Below are 10750 nucleotides of genomic sequence, written 5' to 3' on the forward strand. Positions count from 1 at the left end.
GTCATACAAGGATGAATAATTTTTGTATGCTGTGTACTCCGATGGCTTCTGTAGCACCACCTGTAGGAATATGGCAAGCCTCATACATAGCATGGCTCGCATTGGCCCTCCTGCTGGCTTGTTTAAATGATGCATCTGCTGTGGAAATATAGGTGGTATGCTGTGTTTGCTCAATATAGAAACTGTCAATACATTACCCACCCCAACCTACCTTTTACTGTTCAGTTCATTTATGGTACCTGTGAAGAATGATTTCCACTTCTTTCTGTATGAATATGAGTTCCCATAATTTTACCATCATGATCATTACATGAGATATATGTAGAAGGAAGTGATATGTTTCTTGAATCATACTTAAACAGGGGATATTGGGAAGTCAAGAGTGATCTTACACAACCTTTCTTCTCTGATGGGACTGTGCTCACCATGCCTGTAACACTTTCTTGCTAATCAAGTAAATCCCTGGCATATCACACCATTCTTCTTTGAGCCTTCTCTGCCTCTCTATTAACCCAACCTAATAAGGCTCTCAGATGGATGAATGACACTTAACACTTGCTTTATTCCCATGTATTAAACCTTTCACAGTAACATGTGGACATGGTTGTGAGTGCCTCGTTGTCCTGCTGCAGTCATTCCCCATGGGTGCATTGTTATCATGCCCTGTGTGCTGAATAGTTGCAGTACACTTGACATTATTTGCCTTTTTTTTTATTTGAGCTGTGGGTAGGCAATGGAAATATTTAAGTCTGTATACACTGTTTTTATTCATATAATTATGTTCATTTATTGGATACACATGTAAGTACCTCTCTGTCCACCTCTTCCAATGACCTCTATTTGTCTGTCTCCTACTCCCTCCTCTCTCTGTCTCTCCAACACTTCCTCCCCACTTTCTCTTTGCCCATTTCCTTTGTCCCCCTTCCTACCATATCTTCGTCCTCCCACCCTCCTTCCATATCCTCCTCCGCTCTCTCTGCCCATCTCCTCCTCCCCTCCTCATTTTCCACCCACCCATTACATCTCTACATCTCCCCACCAGCTTCCTGCATCTCCCCATCCTCTCCCTCTCACTGTCCATCCCCTCCTCTCTGTCTGTCCATCCCCTCTTCCTCCTATCTCTGTCCACCACCTCCTTCCCACCTCTGATCCATGTCCTCCTTTCTTTGTCCATCTCAGCAACCTCTCTCTTACTATCTCCCCTCTCTCTTCTCAGCTGTGGCTGTCCACATGTGTGGCACCTGCGAGATGTACTTATATTACCCACATGCATGGTATGTGCAAGGCATGCCAATATTACCTGCACAACACACTAGTCGTGCAAGGCAATCTCGATGTCAGAAGACGAAAAACATTTTCATCCATTCTCTGCCTCTATAGCAGGTAGAAGGTCCTAACTCCCACAGTGCTGATTCTCAGACAGCAAGCAGTATTTCTGCCAAATTTGGTTGAAATCAATCCAGTGCTTTGGGAGGAGACGCTCAACATATACACGTACTGGGAAATGGCAGCAAGGGACAGCAAAGGACACCAGGTACAATCAGTATGTATGCCTGGGGGCCTCATTCAACATGTTGAAGAAACTATTCTGGCAGCTATTGAAGGAACCAGGGTGCAACTGACTGTAGATTGTGACGCACACTGGAACAAATGATGCCTGTCGTCTGGACTCCATTGTCATACTAGTGTCATACCAGCAACTGGCAGAGAAGTTTTAGAAGACCAGCCTTGCACAGAGTTTCAACTAGCTCACAATTTGCAGCATTGTCCCCAGAATTCATTGTGGCCATTTTATTTTGAGTCAAGCGGAGGGACTGAACTAGAGACTTTGAAGGTTCTGTGACAAGCTAGGCTGCAACTTCCTGAAATTGCACCATAGTGTTGGAAACTGTAGAATCCCCCTAAGTGAGTCAGGCATGCACTACACATCAGAAGGTGCTTCTCAGGGTGTGGGATGCACAAAGGATTTTTTAGATTAGTTGACTCTCCATCCAATCCACACAATGATGTAACCGATTTAGAGAAAACCTCAGTTCACTTGTACGTAAGTTCCTCAATCATATTGTAATCATCACTGGAGACTTTAATCATCTTACAGTCAATTGGGAAAATTATGGTTTTGTTAATGGTGGGCATGGTAAGACATCCTGTGAAACTTTACTAAATGCCTTCTCTGAAAACTACCTAGAACATATAATTTGGAATGCTACTCACAATGGAAATACATTAGAAGTAATGGCACAAACAGCCCTGATCTCTTTGAGGATGTCCACATCAAAATTGGTATCAGTAACTATGCCATGGTTATGACAACAATGACAACCAAAGTATAAAGGACAACTGTAGTTTGAGTCATGAATGATGGCAATCGAGGTAAGGCTGCTTCCGCACACCTGCATCATGTATTCTCTGACAGCCAATAAGCTTTCAGTGATGCCCTGAGCACTGTGCTGTGGATGTTGTATGCAATGCGAGCATTATATGTGATTGTAGCAAGTTATTTAGTGAATTTTTATTTCTCCTGTTGCGAGTTGTCATGGCTGATGGTGATGAGAGTGATAAATTCTACACAAGCAAGCAAGAGACATTATTTGTGGGATACATGCTTTTGTCAGGCACAAAGCACAGGTATATGCCTACCACAACTGTCACCTGGAACTAGCAACAAAGCAATCCCGATCCTTTTCTTGACCTGCGCAAACCACCATCATTTGGGGATCTGACAATGAAACAAGCAGAAAGATATATATGTTCAGAAAACTATATAAAAAAATCGGTAGTGTCACATTTCAGTGAGGAACTTGAAACTTTCAGGACAGGGCAGGAGCATGTAGAGGAACTATGACTCAAGAATAATTGACCATGCACTGGATAGATAGGTACCCAGTAGAACAGATCGTTATAGAAGGGGCCCTTCATGGTATACAGTCACTATAAGGAACTTCTAGATGAATTAAATGCGTCAAGCTGTCAAGATGATGCTTTAAGCAGTCAGTGACTACCATAGCAGAATACTGTCAAATGATCTTTCACAAAACTCAAAGAAATTCTGGTCCTATGTACATGCTATTAGTGGGACCAAAGTTGGGGGTCTAGCCCATATGCGAATGAGACAGCAACTGAAACTGTGGGTAGCAAAGCAAAAGCCAAAATACTTAATTCCATTTTCAAATGTTCCTTTACACAGGAAAACCCAGGAGAATGGTCCCAACTTAATCCTTGTACCCCTCAAAAGATGATCAAAATAAGTATTAATGTCAGTGGTGTTGAGAAACAGCTGAAATCTTTGTTAGTGAACAAAGCTCCAGGGCACAATGGAATCCCTATCAGATTCTATACTGAATTTGCAGCTGAGTTAGCCCCTGTTCTAACTATAATCTATCAAAGATCCCTTGAACAAAAAACTGTGCCCAGTTTCTGCAAGAAATCTGAAAGAAGGGTAGTAGAAGTGATCCACAAAACTACCGTCCAATATCCTTGACATTGATTTGTTTAGAATCGTAGAACATATTCTGAACTCAAACATAACGAGTTATCTCGAACAGAATGAACCCCTTATGCCAGCTTGCATGGATTCTGAAAACATCTAACATGTGAAACCCAACTCACACTTTTCTCACATGACATACAGAAAACTTTGGATCAAGGGATGCAGGTAGATGCAGCATTTCTTGATTTCTGAAAAGCATTTGACTCAGTACCACTCCTACACTTATTGTCAAAAGTATAATCATATGGCGTATCAAGTGAAATTTGTGACTGGACCAAGGACTTTTTGCTGTGGAGGATGCAGCATGTTACCTCGGATGGAGAGTCATCATGAGATATAGAAGTAACTTCGGGTGCACACCAGGGAAGCGTGTTGGTACCCTTGTTGTTCATGTTGTGTATTAAATACATTGTAGACAGTATTAATAGTAATCTCTGGCTTTTTGCAGATGGTGCATTTATCTACACTCCTGGAAATTGAAATAAGAACACCGTGAATTCATTGTCCCAGGAAGGGGAAACTTTATTGACACATTCCTGAGGTCAGATACATCACATGATCACACTGACAGAACCACAGGCACATAGACACAGGCAACAGAGCATGCACAATGTCGGCACTAGTACAGTGTATATCCACCTTTCGCAGCAATGCAGGCTGCTATTCTTCCATGGAGACGATCGTAGAGATGCTGGATGTGGTCCTGTGGAACGGCTTGCCATGCCATTTCCACCTGGCGCCTCAGTTGGACCAGCGTTCGTGCTGGACGTGCAGACCGCGTGAGACGACGCTTCATCCAGTCCCAAACATGCTCAATGGGGGACAGATCCGGAGATCTTGCTGGCCAGGGTAGTTGACTTACACCTTCTAGAGCACGTTGGGTGGCACGGGATACATGCGGACGTGCATTGTCCTGTTGGAACAGCAAGTTCCCTTGCCGGTCTAGGAATGGTAGAACGATGGGTTCGATGACGGTTTGGATGTACTGTGCACTATTCAGTGTCCCCTCGACGATCACCAGTGGTGTACGGCCAGTGTAGGAGATCGCTCCCCACACCATGATGCCGGGTGTTGGCCCTGTGTGCCTCGGTCGTATGCAGTCCTGATTGTGGCGCTCACCTGCACGGCGCCAAACACGCATACGACCATCATTGGCACCAAGGCAGAAGCGACTCTCATCGCTGAAGACGACACGTCTCCATTCGTCCCTCCATTCACGCCTGTCGCGACACCACTGGAGGCGGGCTGCACGATGTTGGGGCGTGAGCGGAAGACGGCCTAACGGTGTGCGGGACCGTAGCCCAGCTTCATGGAGACGGTTGCGAATGGTCCTCGCCGATACCCCAGGAGCAACAGTGTCCCTAATTTGCTGGGAAGTGGCGGTGCGGTCCCCTACGGCACTGCGTAGGATCCTACGGTCTTGGCATGCATCCGTGCGTCGCTGCGGTCCGGTCCCAGGTCGACGGGCACGTGCACCTTCCGCCGACCACTGGCGACAACATCGATGTACTGTGGAGACCTCACGCCCCACGTGTTGAGCAATTCGGTGGTACGTCCACCCGGCCTCCCACATGCCCACTATACGCCCTCACTCAAAGTCCGTCAACTGCACATACGGTTCACGTCCACGCTGTCGCGGCATGCTACCAGTGTTAAAGACTGCGATGGAGCTCCGTATGCCACGGCAAACTGGCTGACACTGACGGCGGCGGTGCACAAATGCTGCGCAGCTAGTGCCATTCGACGGCCAACACCGCGGTTCCTGGTGTGTCCGCTGTGCCGTGCGTGTGATCATTGCTTGTACAGCCCTCTCGCAGTGTCCGGAGCAAGTATGGTGGGTCTGACACACCGGTGTCAATGTGTTCTTTTTTCCATTTCCAGGAGTGTATAATGAAGTATCTGTGGAAGAGCTGCATAAATATTCAGTCAGATATTGATAATATTTCAAAGTTGTGCAAGGACTCACAACTTGCTTTAAATGTTCAAAACTGTAAAATTGTGCACTTCTCAAAACAAAACAAAACAAAAACATAGCAGCCTATGACTATAACATCAGTGAGTAACTGCTGGAATCGGCCAACCCATACAAATACCTGGGTGTAACACTTTGTAGGAATATGAAATGGAATGATGATATAGGCTCTGTTGTGGGTAAACTGGAAGGTAGACTTTGGTTTATTGATAGAATTCTGAGGAAGTGCAGTCAGTCGACAGACTGCTTACTTGTGCGACTGGTTCTAGAATATTGCTCAAATGTATGGGACCCGTATCAGATAAGACTAATGGGATATTGAACATATACAAACAAGGGCAGCATGAATGGTCACAGGTTTGTTTAGTCCATGGGAAGGTACACTATGTGATCAAAAATATCTGGACACCTGGCTGAAAATGACTTACTAGTTTGTGGTGCCCTCCATCGGTAATGTTGGAATTCAATATTGTGCTAGCCCACCCTGAGCCTTGATGATAGCATCCACTCTCACAGGCATATGTTCAATCAGGTACTGGTAGGTTTCTTGGGAAATGGCAACCCATTCTTCACGGATTGCTGCACTGAGGAGAGGTATTGATGTTGTTGATGTTGATCAGTGAGGCCTGGCACAAAGTTGGCATTCCAAAACATCCCAGAGGTGTGCTATAGGATTCAGGTCAGGACTCTGTGCAGGCCAGTCCATTAAAGAGATGTTATTGTCGTGCAACCACCCTGCCACAGGCCATGCATTATGAACAGGTGCTCGATCATGTTGAAAGATGCAGTCGCCATACCCAAATTGCTCTTCAACAGTAGGAAGCAAGAACAGAGTGTATACGACCCGGGACAAGCGGGAGATCCGTGAATTTTTTCATCCGGGAGAAAACCATGAAAAACCGGAGAATTTTGTGGAATTTGGGGAATTTTTCATTGTTTTAGTTTTCTGTTAAATTTTTGTAATTTTGACTGGTAAGAACTGATACTCTAGCAAAGGATATTACTGTATCCTGTTACTGCAGAATAATACTTCAACAATAAAACATAAACGAGAGAAAAAAACGAAAATAACTTAAACTGCAAAGAAAATGCCCCATATACGACGACACACAGTGCTCATGCAAGCTTGTGCCAACAGCAAAATGTGTCAAAGGCTTTAGGAAGACTATGCAATGCTTCATAACAACAAATTGCCTCCGATGAGTGTGAAGTCACAACCGTTTACATATTATTTCGTTTTAGCAGTTGCGAGCGGGCTCATGCGCATGTGCAGTTGAGTAGCGTTTGAGTAGTGGTAGGTTCTCCATGGAATGTGGCTGTTGGCTGTGCAAGCAGTCGCAGCAAGCAGCTAGATGCTACTGGGAAAAGGGGGCTCCAAATTCATATTCTAGAGGGAAAAAAACTTGTTTCACAAAGCGCTTAGCATCCAGCGCACGTTGGTCTATCTATTATTCATATGGTTTTGAAACGCATCCCTGTTGGTTTTTGAAAATTTTTGAACACATTTTAAGTTGATTTCTGAATGACTCATAAGTTGATTTTTGAATGCATGCATTGTGTACATGATGTCTCTGTCAAGAGATTGATTGGGTTTTCAAATGATCAGCATTGTTATAATTAACGTAGATTCAGACTACCAGAATGGAAATAAACGACTAACAGGAATAACAGCGGAGAAAGATTATGTATTACCTTCTCGGTGTATCCAAGAAAATGAAATTTTTACAGAAAAGTTTTGGCCAGATCGCTACACTAGTTAGGATCAGTTGTACATTCCCCAGCTAGCGGCCACGTAAGATCTATTCTGGAAGTAACGTGGAAAACGTGTTGTACGAACATGTAACAATGCATAACCGGAGAATAATCGTGGGATACCTAAACCTGTGATTCTGGCAGGGTTAGTGAAGTTAATCGGTGAACAAATTTTGACAATGGCAGGAATTGCTTCGGAATTGCTGATGACAAGATTGTTTGTTAGAAAGAGGAAGGAGAAGAAATGGGGGACATCACAAACATTATGGAAGAATAAGACGATTCCAAATTTTTATAAAAATTTCATAATACTACTTTTCGATCTCATGCTTGAGAAACTGGTGCGTATGAATGAAATGTGAAACTATTTCCTAACATAAAGCTTTTTGTTTGTTGTAGGCCTAATAGGCATTTGTTATTGGTACTTCATGAATTATATTCTGTCGTGTTATAAAAATGACCATTTGTGCCAAAACAGTCTTGTTTATTTGGTGTGTTTTACAAAAGTGCTGCAATATTAGAAAGGCCTATTTTGTTTTATCTGGCAGACAGTGACAAAATAGATGTAATCAGATAGAGAAACCACACCAGTCTTGGGTATTATTTGTATTAAGAGCTTTTTCAGTATTAGATAACGACATATAGCAGAACGTTTGACGAACTTCGATGAGGTAATAGATTCTTTCGCAGAAAGCTGTAGCGTGATTAGAGAGAAAAAATTGCTTAGAGCTAAGGATTGAAGAAATCTGTACTTTCTTGCTTGTCTCTTGTCTTTATTGGTTTTATGTGTCCTACATTTAATTTTATGTAACAGAAAACGGAAAGTTATTAGCTAATAGGCAATAAAGAGTGCTAATTTTCTGAAGAGTTCTTGTGCTCCCGATTACAAATAATCCCATTCGCTATTAATTGCGAGATTTTTTTTAAGAGGGTCCGGCTGTCAAACCGGCTGACTGGGAGTAGGAGAGGCACCACAGGACATTTCCACTGTCCTGAATATAGTTTGATGGCATCCATTACAAAATATACACGTTTCAATACCACAGAGTGAAATACAGCGACGTGCGATAGAAGAATGATGTATGAAGAGGTGTGGCACTGTACTGTGCCACACTTAAGACCAAACAACATGGCTTACATTTCCTCGAACACATATGTTTTCTGTTTCAGACTTTTCAAAAAGACGGGCACTACAAGATGAACGTATTTTAGAAAATTCGATTTTTTTTGTAGTATTGACCTGGTTAGCAGATACCATGTATCCGGGACAGATGTGCCAAGCAGTCTGAGTTATAGTGGGTATTCTCCATGTGACCCATCTTTACATTTAGTGATTTTGTTGTTTCTCCTTCGATTACTCTCACATCAAATGAAAACAAAAAGGATATGTGTGGCTGGGAGCTATCAAGTGAATTAAAATACATTCATAATTACAGAAGGCCAAAATATGTTATTAGTTTCAGATTTTATTTTATTTCCACCTTTCTGACGTCAAGCATTAATCGCCTTGCAGAACAATGAAGTTATTTTTGTCTGTGTGCTAAAGAAACTTGACTTTTATTAACCTTTTCTGTAGAGGCAGTCAATGTATTTAAAATAAAATGTTTAATTCCACAGTACTGGCTAGTTTCAACTGTTCGCTGCATTTCAAGTGCACGTTTTCATCTTCTAGTACATATGGCAGTATGCCATAATAAAGAACCAAGCATGATATAATACAGTACTGGTGCTCCAAGAAAATTTACATCCCGAAAACTGCACTGAAAAGTTTAATATCAGGTCGAGGTCTACTTCATTGGGAATCTGGACGTACGAATGTGCACTTTAAGTACGTACTTTAAATGTGCACATTTTAGTATGGTTCATGAAATTCCGATGCTCTTGGAGTATCATCTGATGTCTTGTTTCTTTTATGACATAATGTATGATCTTTCAGTGGTTTACACGTACGTACATACGGGCTTCCTACGTCATGGTAGCTGCGCAAGCGCGTTGTCACCGTTATCTGCGCACTCTGGCAACTGCTGAAACGAACCTATTTCTAACAGGTCGCGGGAAAATATTGCGAATGGTGGTTTGAAAAGCGTTACTTTCAAAGTAAATATCCTTTTATATAAGTTGAAGTATGTGGGAGAATGTACCATGATTTCTTAAATCACAGAGCGTTTGACTCTCATTTAAAAATCAGCTCTTTGATGACAAGCCATTTAGAATTTTAAACCCTGAAGATCAGACATTTATGTCATTATTAAAAATTTTACTGGCATATTTGTGTGATAAATCTTAAAGTGTAACACGCACAAAAAAGATCAACATTATATGTGAAAGCTTAGCTTCTCTTGCAGCGTATTAATCTTAGAGATCAGTGTTATATGTGAAAGCTTTGCTTTTCTTGTAGCAGCACTATGTATATTAATTTAAACTATTAACTTTCCCTGTTTGTGTGTTCGTGCTACTTAACGGTGGAGTTGCGGTTGGCTGACTGCATCACGTGTCCTAACTCTGAATATCCGCTGTCATCGGCTGGCGAGATCACGTGACATGAGCTATGACTGGCTTACAAAAGCACATCGCAATCTCGATTTCAGTGATTCGGAAAGTAACATGCGGTGTTTGGTGGAATTACAATGTATATTTTCGTAATACGAAAATACGCAGCGTAAATGTTGCTGCACATCAAAGATATTTCCAAAGCGTGTCTTTGTCCCTGAGTTTCGTTTTCTAAAGTGCCGGGAAATTCAACGCCCGTGTCTAGAACCATAACCATTCAAAGGATTGATAAGTTTTGCAGGGAAAATATACTGTCACTTACATGGAGAAAGTGTGTTTTCACCCAGGAGAAAGTGTATTTTTAACCAGGATATCTGGGAAAAATCCAGGAATTTCTTTTCCTTTTCCGCGTATATGCCCTGAAGCAGGTGCTTAAAACATCAATGTAGGCCTATGCTGTGATAGTGCCATGCAAAACAACAAGGGATGCAATCCCCATCCATGAAGAACACGACTACACCATAACACCACCGCCTCCTAATTTTACTGTCGGCACTACACACGCTGGCAGATGAAGCTCACTGTGTCATTGGATCACCACATTGTGTACCATGATTCATCACTCCACACAACGTTTTTCCACTGTTCAATTGACCAATGTTTACACTCTTTACACCAAGCAAAGTGTCATTTGACATTTACCGGCATGATGTGTGGCTTATGAACAGCTGCTCGAACATGAAATCCATATTTTCTCACCTCCCGCCTGTCAGTCATAGTACTTGCAGTGGATCCTGATGCAGTTTGGAATTGCTGTGGGATGATCTGGATAGATGTCTTCCTATTACACATTACGATCCTCTTCAACTGTCGGAAGTCTCTGTCAGTCAACAGACGAGGTCGACCTGTACGCTTTTGTGCTGTACGTGTCTCTTCACGTTTCCACTTTACTAACACATCGGAAACAGTGGACCTAGGGATTGTTAGGAGTGTGGAAATCTTGCATACAGATGTATGACACAAGTGACACCCAATCATCTGACCAC

Source organism: Schistocerca piceifrons, chromosome 2 (genome assembly GCF_021461385.2).
Source record: "Schistocerca piceifrons isolate TAMUIC-IGC-003096 chromosome 2, iqSchPice1.1, whole genome shotgun sequence".
In the NCBI taxonomy this organism is placed as follows: Eukaryota; Metazoa; Arthropoda; class Insecta; order Orthoptera; family Acrididae; genus Schistocerca; species Schistocerca piceifrons.